General features: G+C 40.0%; 1 pseudogene; it reads right to left on the bottom strand.

The window, feature by feature from the left end:
• Positions 1-4,401: 4,401 nt before the first annotated feature.
• LOC111917176 (coatomer subunit zeta-1-like) overlaps positions 4,402-17,312 on the bottom strand; it is a 64,050-nt pseudogene continuing 51,139 nt past the window's right edge.

A 17,312-nucleotide genomic window follows, 5' to 3' on the forward strand; every position in this document is an offset into this window, starting at 1 on the left:
TTGGGTCTTATTTTGAGACGTTACACACTTTTTACAATTCAAATGCACCCACTTAAAAAATAGCCGTTAAAGTTTTAAATTTAAAAATTTTAAAATCTAATTCACCCTCTATAAATAGTAATACATCTATATCTTCCAACTCATTCCACACTAACCTACCAAACATCAAACCTCTTTCAATATCTCAAATTCAAAAATGTCTTCTCCTAGCCAACAAAAAAATCCTAGAAGAAATAAGAAAAATGTTTTAAACACTTCACCAAGCAATTTGTAGTCTTCAATGTATCGACCTCAATTTGAAGCACCCATATACTCACCACTAATGATTCGTTATCCCATAAATGTTTCATATTATACATATGGAGCAAACCAAACCCAATGTCAATCTCCAACCCAAATTCCATTACAAATTTCATCCCGATCCCAATTCCAATCTTCATCTCAAATTCTATCCCATCCCCAACTTTCATGCCAACTCCAAATCCCATCACAATCATAATTTGCATCCCAATTCCAATCTCAACTCACTTCACAACCTGAATTTAACCCGTTCAAAACAATGCAAGAAAATATCTTCCAATCTATTGTATCAGATTCAACCGAATCTGAAGATCCACCCCGCACTCAACCCGACCCTCTACCACACCACCCTCAAGTTGACAACAAGAAAAGGAAGGCCGACAACAAAATTTGGTCAAGGGATGAAGAAAATGTGTTAGCGGAAGCATGGGTTGACGTATCGGATGATCATATCATTGGAGATGACCAAGATAGAGAAACCTTTTATGTAAAAGTGTGGAAAAAGTTATTAAGCGCATGAAGAGAGGTTCATACCGAACGAAAGATCAACTATATTCAAAGTGGAGGAATACAAGCAAATATGCAATGCATTTCAATGGTGTCTACATCAACGTGAAACGGTCTTGGCCAAGCGTGCTAATGATTCAAAAATCCTATCCAAAGCTCAAGAAGCGTACCGTGAGGAAAAGAAGTAAACATTCAAAAATATTAGTTTTGGAATGTTGTGAAGGACAAAAAAATGGCTAAAACAATACACATTGGAAGACTTCACGGGTAGTTCAAAAATAACTAACACATCCGAAAACTCCCATATCCAATCTTTGGATGCACATATTGGAATAGAGCGCAACGATGACGAACCATATGATATTCCGATGCCGAGTCGTCCTATGAGAAGAGATAAAGCGAAGAGAAAGCTCAAGGGTGTCAAATTTTCTTCGGGTGGGGAGAAAAGAGAGGGGCTCATGGAGTTAAATGAACGCATCCAAAGAATGTTACTACTCGTGGAACAAAAAGAAAGAAATCGTGAGTGGAAGCCAATGATGAAAGACATTTCAAAATTACCCGAGCGTTAACGTCGAGTTGCGGAGAAAATTCAGAAGGAGCTTATGAAAAAAATATGAGTTTGATAAGTAGTATTAAGTCACGTTTTAAGTCAATGTTTTAAGCGTTTAATTTTAAGTCTAGTATTGAGTAATTTTAAGTCTAGTTTAAGTCAAGTTTTAAGTATTTTAAATCTAGCATTGAGTAATTTTAAGTCTAGTTTAAGTCAAGTTTTTAGTAATATTTTAAATGTTATATCTTTTTTTGTTTTAATGAAATGTTTGTTTTTTTTAATAAAAAAATAGTATAATTAAAAAAAACAACATTAACCCTCCCGTTGAAAATAGCATGCCCTTTATGTTGTGTGCTAAAATCGACATGACAAGCAGTTTGTGGTTCTACATATAATATGAGATGATGACATGACATACTTTATACCCTCAAACCCGTATCAAATTATTTTTAATTTAGATATATACATTGTAAATCATCGTACAAACCCTAAAAACTTCAAGACAGTTTTCATGGAGTTTCATGTTTAGAAGGAAGCTAAATTATTTTTAAGATTATTTTATTTTTTATCGATTAATTCCTTAGGATTTAATGATTTATATTAGAATGAAAGTTAATTAAGATTTCTTAAAGTATTTTGCCAAAAATAATTTTGTTGTGAGTAATGTTATAGTTTTTTAATAGGATAAATTGATGTTATTCATATTATTCACTCTAGAATAATATTCAAATGGGATATTATTAACATTTTATGTTATTATTTTTGTAAGAAATTTTACATACAACTTATTTTATTTTATTTTTTCTGTTATGAATTTATACATATGTGCCAACGTTTGTGGTTTTGTTTTTCCGTGTGTTGTAAATTCCCATCTTAGATTGAATATATTATATTATCATTATAATATAAACATTAGCTGACTGTTTATCTTGAACTAAATATAGGTTTAATAGTTTTTATATTTTAGCTTGAATACATGTTCATAATCTAGATTCAGTAAATGTTTAATCGTTGGTTATATATTACATATATTACAAATAATGTAGTTATTTTAGCATGAACATTGTTTAAATAGTTGATTTAATGTTTATATTCTAGGACGAATATAAATCTTATATAATATTTGTATTCTATGACGAATCTAAATCTTCGGTTGATCAAAATAAACAACTGAAGAACATGTTTGATATTGAATGTTCAACCCAAGATATTCAACCCAAGTAGAAAGAGGGATTTGAGAAAAACAAAATTGATGTTTATCATATACTAATATGCAAATATATTGTGTTCTTTTTTTAATTGTTAGTTCGGTTTTTATTCAATAAAGTTGTGTTATTAACAAAAATTTTATTGGAATTACCATCTTACTTGTTATTCGAATTTTCATTGTCAATTTATATCATATCATATTAATTTATATCATATCAAAATAACACCACCAACAACAAATAATATGTAACTATCATACACATTGTAAGTGGAATAACATCATCTACATATTGTATTATGTAAAATATGTATTTTAAAATTAAAATAAAGCTTTTGTTATTGAATTTGAGAACTTTTTTAAAATAAAATAATAAATTATTCTATAAGAATCCCTAAAAATCCGTCCAAAATATCAATTTTCTTGTTTATCTCATTCATTTTTATCATTTTACCCTCAAAAATAGATAATTATATTTTTTTTATCGGTTAGAATTTTTAAATAAAAGGACTAGTTCAAAATTGTCTTCACTCTCTTCATTTTAATTAGTATTTTTATTTGAATCATCGTTGTCATCTCTCTCTCTCTCTGATATATATATATATATATATATATATATATATATATATATATATATATATATATATATATATATATATATATATATATATATATATATATATATATATATATATACACACACACACACACACACACACAAACATACACTAGGTTTGGAAAATCGAGCAATCTATCGTCTTTTTGTTTGACATGACACGACACGATGTCGTGTTTTTTTAGCTAACATGAAAATGAGCCAATTAAAAAATGACAAATATGACACGACAAGACAAAGATAACATAAAATAACAATTAATTTATTTAACTAATATTTAATCATACATGACACAACAAATATGAAAAACACGATAAATAATGTTAGATCGTGTCAATTTCGTGTCCAATTTTGAACACAAATACGATACGACACGACGTTGTGTTTTTTTACACTTGACATGAAAACGAAACAAACACGAATTTGAATATATTTATTTCTTTATTATATATGTTATTAACATCTACTTTTAAAAAATACTTCGATTTACAGTTATTTACCATTTAAATATTATGATATTTTGAAAGTTTAGGAAAAAACATAAATGACATTTTAAACATAGATGTATAAGAGGAATATAATAGTGAATGAATAATTTAAAATATTATAAAATATTTAAAAATGTGAAAAATAAGGATTTGGGCAAATCTAACATTTTAAAGGTTTATGAGAGAAAGATATGATTTTTTAAAATTAGATCGAAAAAATATGGTATTTTAATATTTACAAAATTCTTCTTGCTTTTATGAAATCTACTTTTTTTTTTTCTATAACCTTTATCTTATAAAAATGTTTAGATGGTTGATTTAATTGTCAATAAAAATCTAAAATAGGTCATGCATTGTTGAAAAAGGATCCAATATTGGGCTGAATATGGAAATATAAAGAAAAACCAGATGTTGGGCCAATGAGGAATGATGTGTAAATAGGCAAACACGTTAATGGACTTCATCAAATCGCTTAATGTACACTTGCCGACGAACTTTATTTTTAATGTAACCAACAATCAAAGATTATTAGAGTTTTCAAAAAGGACGTTGTCATGAAATATTAAATAGGTGATGTGTTTGTGTTTCGTCACGGGACAACTATTTTTTTAATGCTGCTATTATTGGTAAAGAAATATAAGTATGTTGCCTATGTTGGTAGTGAGAGTAAAGTACATTGCTATTTTCCATAATTTGTACTCATCTATCGATTAAAGTTAAGATCTTTAATGGCTCACCCGCCATCAACGATTTCATCAAGGCACAATAAAATAGGATCTAGATTTTCAAAAGCCTCCTTCTTATCTAAATTGCCCCTGTAAAACAAAATTTTATTGAGATGATTTTACTAATTATTTTTATTTTATCAAACCTTAATGAAGTAATCGAATGAATTCATTTCAAAGTACTTAAGCAAAAGACCAACTACATCAAAGAAACCTTGAAGAACTGTGGATATAATGTGCTCATTTTCCTCATCACATGCACTAAAAAAAGTGAAGGCCTTGAGCAAATTTGTAGATGATAATTATAACACCCGTTTTTCAAGATTGATTGACCTAGGGTGTTAAGGAGTCAAAAATTTGATTTTTGGAAAAAAAATCAAGTGTTGAATGCGAAAAGGGAGTATCCGGATGCGATTAGATTCGAATGGGAGTGTTGGATGTGAAATGGATTAGTCAGATATGTTTGGATGTGAATGAGAGTGTTGGATACGAAAGGGAGTATCCGAATGTGATTGGATGCAAATGGGAGAGTTGTGTGCGAAAGGGAGTATTTGGATGCGAATGGGAGTGTTGGATGCGAAAGGGAGTATCCGGATGCGAATGGATGTGAACGGGAGTGATCGGAAGCAAAGGGAGTATCCGGATGCGAATAAGGGATCAGATGCGAACGAGGGTACTCATTGTGATGGGTGTTTCGATGCGAACACTTGGTGACCGTTCTGAAATAGGATGTATGATGGGTGTACCTGGAGTACGCATTGAGTAGAGTTGCAGTGTGCAACACCAAATTTTAGGGTTGAGAACCTATGTAAACACTTTAAGTCCCTTGAGACCTCTTCATACTCAGTCTTCATTCTCCCCAAAACAGTTATCATCAAAACTCTAGCCACCTTGTGAGGTTCTTGATCTCTTAAAGTGATACTTTGTGTGTTTTACTGTATATTGAAGAAGAAGAATAAGAAGAAGAAATCCATTGGAGAGGTGTTGGGGAACTTGGACCTTGTAGATCCAGACTTGGTTTTCATCTAGCATCTTCTAGAGGTATAAACCTCTTAACTTTATGGATCCTTAGCTTAGATCTAGATTTAGGTTATGTTTAGGCATGTTTTTGGCCCCATGGTTTGGTTCGTGTGAGTAAAAGCCACTCTAGACCTTGTGATGGTCCTTTCTTGGTATTTTTGAGGTTGATGAGCCATAAAAATGGGAACTTGGAGACTCCTATTCTTCCATGCATGAATTATTGATCATTTTATGAAGATATGAAAATAGGGTTTTGGTTTGGATTCCATTAAGCCATGCAAAGTCATAAAGCCAAGAACTTTATGACTTAAGACTTCCCTTAGATTCCGATCTGAGAGTTGTACATGAGGTCTTACAGTATTAAGAGCTTAGAAAGTCATTTTGGCATCAGCTGGAGTACGCTGGGCATAACCCAGCCGTATACAGGGCGTAACGGGTTATGCCTATTTTCTCTTCGGTAGAAACATGGTACGCGGGACGTAATTTTGGAGTATGCAGAGTGTACTCCCAGAGGTACATTGGGCCAATTTTTAGGCTTTGGTCCATGTTGGGTGGGTTAGCCTTGGAAGGGGTAAAATGGTATTTTACCCTTAATGGAAAGAAATGCATTTTGATGATGGACTATCACCCTAATTATTGATTAGGTTTGGTTTTGATATGTTCCGTGTGAGGAGCCCTTTTAAAAGGAGCGCGTGTGTGATTTAGTTATTGTCAAATTGAGGTGATTTTCCTCACAATACTAGGGGGTCGAAGGCACCAAAGTCGGCCCATTGGATTATGTTATATAGGAAGACCAGGGGGTGGCTCCTGGTAATTGTATGAAAGACTTGGATATGGCTCCCGACACGTTGTATGTGTGACATCCTCTAATTTTAAGAACCAATTAAAACTTTTATTTACGCTTTAAAAATCATTTATTTATATTTGTTGAAAGTCCCAGTACAAAAGATCATTTTGATAACAAATGTTTGTTTCCAAAATGTTAAAACCCTAAGGATTTCATAATCAATACATATACATAAGTTACAACGTAAAGACATAATTGTCCTGAATACTATTGTGGGTTGTCTTTTAATCACTCTGTTGAGAGAAAAACTTTTGAGAAACACTTGAACAAACGTTAGTACAAGATAAAGTTGCAGAATAAGTTAATCTCAAAGGATCATGAAAGCTCAACAATAATAAGAAGTTAGATTTGTTAGATAGTTAGTTGCGGAAATGTAAATTGCGAAAAGGAAAGGAAATGTAAATGACAACAAGTTATATATCAAGTAAACTCTTAACTAATTCTTAACAAGGTTTGCATTCAAACACAAGTTAGTATATGAGACCAGTTTAAAGTCAAAGGAGTCTTAAAGACTAGATGAGATAAGAACACGATCTTAATATTTGGAGTGTAAGTTCCGAAAGATCTTTTAGATTGAAAGGTAAGAGATAGAAGATAAGAAATGAAGAGATGTGTATTCAGAGATGTTCAAAAGGTGTTCAGAGGTGTATATTACATGAAGATGAAGACTCTATTTATATAGTCTCAAAAAGTTACATTGGAAATAAACAAATAATAAACTTCTGACTTAACGTGACCATGCAAGGTTCACGGGATAAAATCATGCATATAAGACAAGTCAGATAATGTAGCTAAAATCTTCATTGCGGATGGGGTAACTGTGGTAGACATCTTCTGAATGCGGTTGCGGTAGCAAAAGAGACTGTGGTTGAAAAAGCTGATTGCGGTAGGAGAAGTGGTTTCGGATCTTCAAGTTTAAGATGTTCACTTTATGTATTAACATTTTTCCCCAAAGTGATCTCTTCAACTTTTCTTCATTACTTATCAAGTTTTACGAATTTGATGAGATGCCACCAAAACTTCCTAACTTCACCAAGCCATTGCATTCTGCTTGTAATCTCAAACTTCACTTCATCAGTTGTATGCTTAGACCTCTGAACTGAAGCCAAAGTTACTTCAAGTTATTTGCGGGTAAGCCGATGCATTGCGGTGATCGGGATGATGTACTTGAGATCACTGTTATCTCTTTTGTACACAACTCCAAGTTGAGGGAAGTTGGTTGCTACTAAAGATCTTTCTTTATAACCTTCAGTGAAAACTGGTGCAGACTCAAGAGCTGGAAGATTGAATTTTTGGGCAACCGCTGGATGAATATCCGCATCGATCTTAGCAAAGTCACACACACCGGTGACTTGAGAAATTCGCAAGCTTTCTCAAACAAAATTTTCATCTTCGGATGCTTCTCAGCCTTGATTTGAAAGACTCTTGCAATCAAAAATACTTCCTCAGGATTCATGCAAGGAAAATCTGCTTGAGTCCTAATGTAATCGTCGCCTCTTCTTGTAAGCGTATACTGAATGAAATATGTCTTCATGAACTTCCTTATCTTGTAAATTTTCACTGTTGATGGTCTATCTTTAGACCATATACTCTCGAATTCAGATCCATGCTTGGCATGGAATTGGTTTAGACGTTCAAAGTTGAGAGGTTGCATTTGATCATCAGGAAGGCTAAGGTCAAAAGGCTCAAAAACAGCGAAAAATTTGGAGTTGGGCAAAATTGGAATATCCCAATATCCATAAGAAGGTGGTTTAGCATAAGTTAGAATTGGCCTGTAATCATCATCAAGTAACCTTCTGGTAGGATTAATCCTACAATGGATCAGGGTTTCTTCCATGGTTGGGTCAAAGCCATGATCTCTCTAAACTTGTTCAGCGAATTTTGCTGACCTCCAGTCATTTTCCTTTGACGAGTTGCAGGAGAGTCATTGGTGTGATCCAAAGACATTTCTGGTTCCAAATTCTTGAGATGAGGAGGAGTTTCTTGATGTGGAGGAGATTGATGTTGATCTTCATGTTGCGGGGGATCTTGTTGCGGTGGAGGAGACTGATGTTGCGGTTCCTTTTACGGTGGAGTTTGATTTGAAGAGTGCACCGGAGTTGTTTGTCTGGGAGAAGGTTGCGGTGTCACACCCCCAAACCAGAACGGCAGAAACGTTCGGGGGCAGAGGACGTCATATTCAGTATCATAACAGTTCATAGTAAGGAAAGTACACACCACCATACATATAAAGGTTTCAAAATGTTTACATAATTGTATTTGTTACATGTTCAAAAGATAAATACATAAACATCTTTCAAAAGAAGTAATTAACGTCAGAGCGTTAATCCCCATAAGTTGGTTTCCAAACCTGCTTAGTGGTTCCCTGAGAATACAAGTTATTTCAAAGAAAAAGTGTCAACAATTAAGTTGGTGAGTTCATAAGCGGTTTTGAGAAAATGTATACCATTCCAAAGTTCGTGCGTTTTCCAAGAAAATCCCTTATTTTCTTATAAAAGTATGAAATGCAAATGAATGTTCGTGTTGTGAACCGTAATGGTTGTACCAGGAAAATCCCTTATTTTCCTATTAGTTGATTGTTTTGGATACAGGAAAATCCCTTATTTTCCTAAAGTAACAGGCAGTCTCTAAAGTCCAAGACCGAAAAGCGCAAGCAACTGACATGCTTAAAAGGTTGAGGCATAGTTTTATATAATAAAGCTATAAGAAGATCGCACTTGTTAGATGAAGAATAGTTTTAATAGCTACTCACTCATAAAATCAGAATACCATAATAATTGTCTATCCGGTGAGTTTTATAACCATACTAAACATAATATGCCCGTGGTGACGGTCTTTAGGGGTCGAAACGTTTATGACAAACTGTCACCCAAAGGACTGTAGCTAACAGTCAGGGCGCGGGATCATGACTTCCCGTATAGATCTATACACATTTGACACGCTCTCCAAATGAGAGACTTTGGTTATAATAGATAGGACTTTAGGTAGTACCTTTTAGCAAAAAGGTAACATTGAAGATGTAATTGTCTCACGAATTCTCAACTAAGTCTGTATTAAAGTGATAGTTTTGTATGCAATGTTTATCCTCTTTAAAAATGTTTGACAAAGCATAAATCATAAGTTCATTGAATGCATAAAATGGTTTAACAAGGATGACTACCCTGGATACTATGCATTTTGTATAAATCTAGTGCATGCAAGGTATAGCAAGAGTTTTCACGTTTTCACTCGGGATTAACCGGGTGTTTACTTGTATTCTCCTCTGAAATGTATTAAAAGTACATTATAAAGTATTTGAAGGTGTATAAAAGGGGTATGAACTCACTTGATTGAAGTGCAGCTTCAAAGATGAAAAAATGATAATCGAGCAGAAATTCGACAAGAGAAAGCTGAAATCTTGGGATTCTCGAGAATCTCGGGATTATAGAACTTCCTTCAGAGCTCGAGTATAAAACCCGGGGCTTCACGTGGGCAGTACTTCGACTGGACAGAAGCAGTGTCTCGGGAACTTCGAGGCGTCGGGCCTTGCGTCGTGTTCCAGGAAGGTTACCGGGGCTTCGGGGTGGTTTAGAGGGGCTTAACAGAGAGTAGAATTAGGAGAGAGGTTATGAATGAGCAGCCAAACTCGAAAGGCTTCAATTTCTATATATAGGCTAAAAATCGAAGTTTACGTCGTGAGTTTTCCAATTCACGTCGTGAGTTCGCCCCGATTCGCTCATGGCATGCGTCATCTATCAAGTGGCTCTGAAATGCTCAGTCAGACTGTTCAAGTCGTGAACACAGTGTTCACATCGTGAACACAGACAATTCTGACACAGCGTCGAAATTCGTGCCCTGAACTTTAGAAAATCATATCTTTTGCATACGAGCTCCGTTTTCAATGCTCTTTATATCCACGCGTAGCTAAGAAAAGGCTCTACAACTCTCGTTTAGACTCCGTCGGAAAATTTTGATTTTATTTTTAATATTATATTTTTAACAGGCAGGGACAGGAAAAGTTCATTAAAAATCCATAACTTCTTCATCTGATGTCCGTTTTCGTCAGACTTTTTACCTTTGAAATACCATCGATGAGATCTTCGATTCTCGTTTAGGTCATGTTGGCAAAAAGTCGCTCGATCTCGATTTCAAGTGTAACATCCGGACTCCCAGGTATATTATTCTATTCTTTTATTTTTGGAGGATGTGAAGGGACTCGACGAGTTGGTGCTTAGACTCGTCGAGTAGGGTCGCGGATTCTTATCCGGGTTCATGGCTGGACTCGGCGAGTTCATGAGTGGACTCGTCGATTCCATGTTGTTTAATGAAACCCTAATTTCCTGGGTTTGGGACCTATTTAAAGGCCCTTAGGGCCGTCATTTCCGGCTACCAAACCACAGAGAGAAACCCTAAAGGAGCTAGAGCGTTTGTGAGAGGATAGGAGCCATTTCTTGATCTTTGTGGTTGATTCTTGCAAGAAGGAGGTGTTTCCAGCTTAGAGGAGACCAAGGGGATTGTGCATCTGTGGATTTCGAGCAGGAGACTTCATCTTTGAGGAATTATATCACCCCTTTATCTGTTTTGTTGAAGGAATCCATAGATGTAGAGTTTTATGACCTTTATTGGTAGAAAATTATGAGGATATGGCCCCTATTCACTTTGAGACTTCAGATCTGGACCCATAGTGGTCTAAAGAGCTTATCTCAGTTTGCTTTATGTTGAGCTATGGAGGTGTTGAGCTAAGGATGTTACTTTTGGGGCTAAATCACCAAGAGAAGCCTGCTAGACGTCCCATGAGTGTCAAGATTCGAACTTTACGTGTTTATCAGGCTTGGGAAGGTCAGATCTATGGATCCAAGCAACAGATCTGACCTCAGGAGGCCATTTGAGTTTGTGCATAGCATGAACTCGATGAGTCCAAGGGCAGACTCGGCGAATAGGGTTAGGGTTTCCCGTAAATCACTCAGTGAGTGGACTTGCCGAGTTGGGGGAATAACTCAGTGAGTTAGAGGGGGATTAGAGGACTGGAGCTCATAGTGGAACTCACCGAGTTGATCTTGAGACTCGGCGAGTTGAGTCGGGGTGGCCCCGCAATTCATGCCAGGTGTGACTCGTCGAGCAAGGGGAGGAACTCGACATGCCAAGCGAGACTAGAGAGTTAGTGGACACGAGTAGACTCGCCGAGTTGCCCAAGTGCACTCGACGAGTCGGGTCAAAGTTTGACCATTGACTTTTGTTGACTTGTAGGATTTGGTCAACAATGTGGCCTTTTAGCTAAAAGAGGGGTAAAATGGTCTTTTGCCTTCTGAGGGTGCCTAGAGAGGGTTGAGTCTAGTCCCGAGAGTTATATTTATGAGAATATTTACTTTATGTGATTAGGCGGAGGGTAGATCGTATTTCTACCGAGTCAGAGATTTACCGAGACATCTGAGGTGAGTCTTCTCACTATACTTTACCTAGTGTGGTACAGAGATATGTGACAATGTATTTTAGAGTTATGTGCCAGTACATTTGCATGTTATTTATGTGTTGATATTTATTGTGATATGTGATATGCATGATACAGAGTATATAGAGTAGGACCAATGGGTCCATAGAGCTAGGGCCAGAGGGCCCATAGAGAGTTGGGACTGGAAGGTTCCATTGAGACACATTGACCAGAGGGTCAACAAGGTTATAGCCTCGAGTGGCTAATATGTGTTAGAGTGGTATTTTGGGGAACTCACTAAGCAATTATGCTTACAGTGTTATGTGTTGTGTTTCAGGTACCAGCGATGATCGCGGGAAGGCGCCGACATGACTCGTACACACGCACACTGGAGTTCATATGTTTTGATCTCGGGGTTTTGTATTAAGATAATGATGATACAATGTTTTAAAATGTGGATGTGAATGAAATTATATGGTTTTTAAAATTGAAAAAATTGTTTAAATTTTCATGGTGTTACAAGTTGGTTTCAGAGCCTTGGTTTGAGGGATTCGGATGCATCTTCGGACGTATCTGAACTCAAACTGGGGATTCGAGAAATTTTTTTGATAATAAAAGTAAATTTTTTTTAAAGAGTAAAAAGAGTTTTAAGACAAATAGAGCAGAGCCGTGTGTACGATCAGCCAGCGCCCGAACGGTGATTTCCCAAAATACCCTTGTAATAAGTGTTACGAGATATATTATGTTATGTTATATGATGAGTTGTACTTTGCATGCTAGAGTAGACTAGGTATCCTTATTAGGACTAGAGTTGCCTGATATATATATGATGCCTTATTCTAGGAGTTTTGCTACTAGGGATGCTTGAGAGTGTTTAGATAACAGCGAGGAGCTTATGAGAGATCAGCTAGCGAGTAACATATGAGTAGAGAGAGTAGAGTACTTGGGATTTGGGACTCTGGGAGGAGGACTTGGGATGAATGTTGATGCGGTGTGGACGGTAGTATTGGGCCCGTACTACCAAAAGCACCGGGTCAGTGCGCAACCCAAGTAAGAATCCTTAGGGTACCAGAGACCAAGTAGGATTGGGAGTATCGAGTGTGTGTACACTCGAGCGAGTCTCTGATATCTTGTGTTGTATTTCAGAGAGGCGTCATGGTGGGGACGCGCCACAGACCAGGGACTAGTGGAGGGGTGTGAGCGACGAGGAGCTCTTCCAGATGATTCATGATGAGGTGGCTGCTGCCATCCGCGCTGAGATTCCAGAGATGTTCGGGTCTATCAAGACCACCCTGATAGAGACATTTGACGAGAGATATGCTGCTCTTTCTAATGCTGCTATTGCTGCAGCCACTGCAGCTGTAGCTGCGGCTAGACCGCAGGGTGGTGATGCGTTGTTGTTCCGGGAGTCCAGCACCAGAGTTTGATGGGACCCAGGACCCGATTGCAGCGATGAGGTGGATTTCAGACATCGAGGGGTGTTTCTTCCCCTGCTCATCTCCAGAGCATTTGAGAGTCCGGTTCGCATTGAACCAACTTCACTTAGGAGCGAAGGACTGGTGGAAGTTTGTGACGGCGCATTATTCGCCTGCTGAGCTTGCTGTAGTGACTTAGGAGAGGTTCACTGCTATGTTCTGAGATGAGTACATTCCCCAGGTGGAGAGGGAGCATTTGGCCCAGGATTTTCTGACCCTCAAGAAGGGTAATGAGTCTGTGACAGTGATTACGAGGATGTTCCATGAGCGGGCGATGTTCTGCCCAGAGCACGTGTCCTCCGAGTAGGCACTTATGAGTCGATATCTGAGCATTTTGAGGAGGGATATATGGGAGTTCGTGGCGAACTCAACGTACCGGACATTTTCTGAGCTTCAGGCAAATGCCCGGAAGAGGGAGACAGAGCTGGAGACTCAGGCTAGGGAGGATGCTGAGTCTCAGAGGAGGGATCAACGACCGGTGCAGTCTTAGCCGGTAGCCAAGCGGGCCAAGCCCGCTGATTCGAAATCTGGGAGTCAGAAGGGCCGCACTTCTGGAAAGTGCGGCAAGAGCCACGATGGGGTGTGCAGAGCGGGGTCTTGCTACAAATGTGGCAAGGAGGGGCATATGGCCAAGGATTGCCCCAAGGGGTTTGCAGTATGCTTTCACTGCAACCAGACCGGACACCGCAAGGCAGAGTGTCTACAGTTGCTAGGGATAGCCCAGAGAACACCTTAGGGATCTGCCCCTGCTGCTATCAGAGCTACTGAGAGCTGGCCAGTGAAGGCCGAGGTACCGAAGGCACGAGGGAGAGCCTTTCAGTTGACTGCGGAGGAGGTCTGCGCGGTGCCCGACGTCGTGGCTGGTATGTATCCTTTCTTGTATTTATTTTGATGTTGGGATATTGTGTTTATTTTATGTTATGTGTAGGTACTTTTCTTGTGAATTCTGTACCTGCCTTGGTGTTATTTGACTCGGGTGCGAGTCGGTCTTTTGTATCTTTGGCTTTTAGTCAGCACATCGGTATTAGTCGAGAGGTGTTGAGTTGACCTCTAAGAGTTTCCATAGCTGACGAGAGGACGGTGTATGCCGCCGAAGTGATCCGAGGATGTGTACTTGAGATTTTCGGCGTTGAGTTCCCGATTGATTTAGTTCCTATTGCGATGGGAGATGTCTGTGTCATCGTGGGCATGGACTGGTTGAGCAAAGTTGTAGCAGTCATCGACTGCGAGAGACAGCTGGTGACTATACGAGACCCCAGTGGGGGAGTTCTTACGGTGTATGGCGAGGGTACACGTTCTGGGTCAGCATTTTGTTCGGCCGCCAGAGCGAGACAAAGTCTACAACAGGGTTGTAGGGGATTTGTAGCATATGTGATGGATGCGAGGGTAGATTCAGAGAGACCGAGGTCAGTTGATGAGGTCCCGATAGTGCGTGAGTTTCCGGATGTATTTCTAGAAGAGTTGTCGGGTGTGCCTCCGTAGAGGCATGTAGAGTTCAATATCGATTTGGTTCCAGGGGTTGCGCCTATCGCCAAGGCGCCTTATCGCCTTGCGCCTCCAGAGATGTAGGAGTTATCCTCGCAGCTTCAGGAGCTGCTGGGGAAGGGGTTTATTCGGCCGAACAGTTCGCTATGGGGAGCGCCTATCCTTTTTGTCAAGAAGAAGGATGGTTCACACCGGATGTGCATTGATTACCGGGAGTTGAACAAGCTAACGGTCAAGAACCGTTACCCGTTGCCAAGGATCGACGATTTGTTTGATCAGTTGCAGGGAGCATCTTGGTTCTCCAAGATCGATTTGAGGTCTGGATATCATCAGGTGAGGGTGCGAGATGAGGACATCCAGAAGACAGCATTCAGGACTCGTTATGGGCATTACGAGTTCGTGGTGATGCCTTTCGGACTCACCAACGCACCGGCGGTGTTCATGGATCTCATGAACAGAGTGTGCAGGGCGATGTTGGATCGCTCGGTGATCGTGTTCATCGACGACATATTGGTGTATTCTAGATCCAGAGAGCAACATGAGGAGCATTTGAGGGAGATCCTCGGAGTTCTGAGATCGGAGAGGCTTTATGCCAAATTCTCCAAGTGTGATTTCTAGTTGCGAGAGGTCCAGTTCCTAAGGGCACCTCGTTAACCAGAAAGGGATGTTGGTCGGCCCGGCCAAGATTGAGGCAGTGATGAGTTGGGAGGTGTTGAGGTCACCTACCGAGATCAGGAGTTTCCTAGGGTTGGCTAGTTATCATCGAAGATTTATCTGGGATTTCTCCAAGATCGCTGTTCCACTCATCAAGTTGACCCGGAAGGGTGTTGCTTTTTCATGGGGTCCAAAGCAACAGGCCTCCTTCGAGACACTTCGCCAGAGACTATGCGAAGCCCCAGTGTTAGCCCTTCCGGAGGGGATGGAAGACTTCGAAGTGTGTTGTGACGCGTCGATATCGGGGTTGGGAGCGGTGCTTATGCATAGGGGTCATGTGATAGCATACGCATCGAGGCAGCTGAAGCCTCATGAGATGAGGTATCCCACCCATGATCTGGAGTTAGGGGTAGTGGTGTTCTCCCTCAAGATTTGTCGTCACTATCAGTATGGGGTTCGGTGTACCATATACACGGACCACAAGAGCCTGAAGTATCTATTGGATTAGCCCAACCTGAATATGCGCCATAGGAGATGGTTGGATGTGGTGAAGGATTACGATTGTGAGATCCTGTACCACCCGGGCAAGGCTAATGTTGTAGCCGATGCATTGAGCCGTAGGGCGGAGGGCGCCCTAATGCGAGATGTTTGTTTGAGATTGACAGTGATGACTTCGGTGTTGGACACCATTCGTGGGGCCCAGGCTGAGGCCGTGAGACCAAAAAGCCAGAAGAGAGAGCAAGTTGTCGGGCTGGTATCGGAGTTCGTTACCGATAGCAGGGGGCGTATGACATTTCAGGGTCGGATATGGGTACCGTTTGTGGGCGGGACGCGTACCATTTTGATGGAAGAGGCTCATCGATTGAAGTTCTCGATCCATCCCGGGGCCACTAAGATGTGTTTGGACTTGAAGAGGGAGTATTGGTGGCCCTGTATGAAGAGGGATGTCGCATGGTTTGTAGAGAGATGTTTGACCTGTCGCAGGGTTTTGGCTGAGCACCAACATCCACATGGTAAGCTGCAGCCGTTAGAGATTCCCGAATGGAAATGGGAACAGATTACCATGGATTTCATCACCAAATTGCCGAGGACTGCGAGAGGTGTCGATGCAATTTGGGTGATTGTGGAAAGGTTGACAAAGAGCGCTCATTTCCTTGCTATTAGTGAGAGCTCTTCCGTGGAGAGGTTGGCAGAGATGTACGTGAGAGAGGTGGTATCGCGGCATGGAGTGCCGATCTTGATTGTCTCAGATTGAGATGTGCGTTTCACTTCCAGATTCTGGAAGAAATTTCATGAGGAATTGGGTACGAGGCTGCATTTTAGTACCGCATACCACCCACAGACTAACAGGCAGAGTGAGCGGACGATTCAGATGCTCGAGGACATGCTCCGAGCATGTGTGTTGGATTTCGATGGGAGTTGGGACACATACTTGCCCTTGTCAGAGTTTTCCTACAACAAAAGCCATCATTCGAGCATTGTTATGCCACCCTTTGAGCTGTTGTATGGGAGGAGGTGTCAGACCCCCATTTGCTGGGGAGAGGTAGGGCAGTGTGTGATGGGTAGTACCGAGATCGTGCTTCAGACGACAGAGCAGATACAACAGGTCAGACAGAGGTTGTTGACCGCCCAGAGTCGCCAGAAGAGTTATGCGGACAGGCACCGGTCCGAGCTTGAATTTCAGGTCGGCGACTTTGTGCTCCTGAAGGTCTCTCCTTGGAAAGGAGTGATCTGATTCAGGAAGAGAGGCAAGTTGGGGCCCCGATATATTGGTCCTTTCAGGGTGATTACGAGAGTAGGAAGGGTAGCCTATCGATTGGAGCTACCTGCAGAGTTGGGTCAGATTCATGACACATTCCACGTGTCGCAGCTGAGAAAGTGTATAGCCGACGAGTCGGCAGTTGTGCCATTAGAGGATATTCAGGTGGATGCGAGCTTGAACTATGTTGAGAGACCGGTGGCGATTAGGGATCGAAAGATCAAGGTTCTGAGAAACAAGGAGGTGCCTCTGGTGCAGGTCCAGTGGCAGCA

This window comes from Lactuca sativa, chromosome 3, assembly GCF_002870075.4.
Source record: "Lactuca sativa cultivar Salinas chromosome 3, Lsat_Salinas_v11, whole genome shotgun sequence".
NCBI classification, from domain to species: domain Eukaryota; kingdom Viridiplantae; phylum Streptophyta; class Magnoliopsida; order Asterales; family Asteraceae; genus Lactuca; species Lactuca sativa.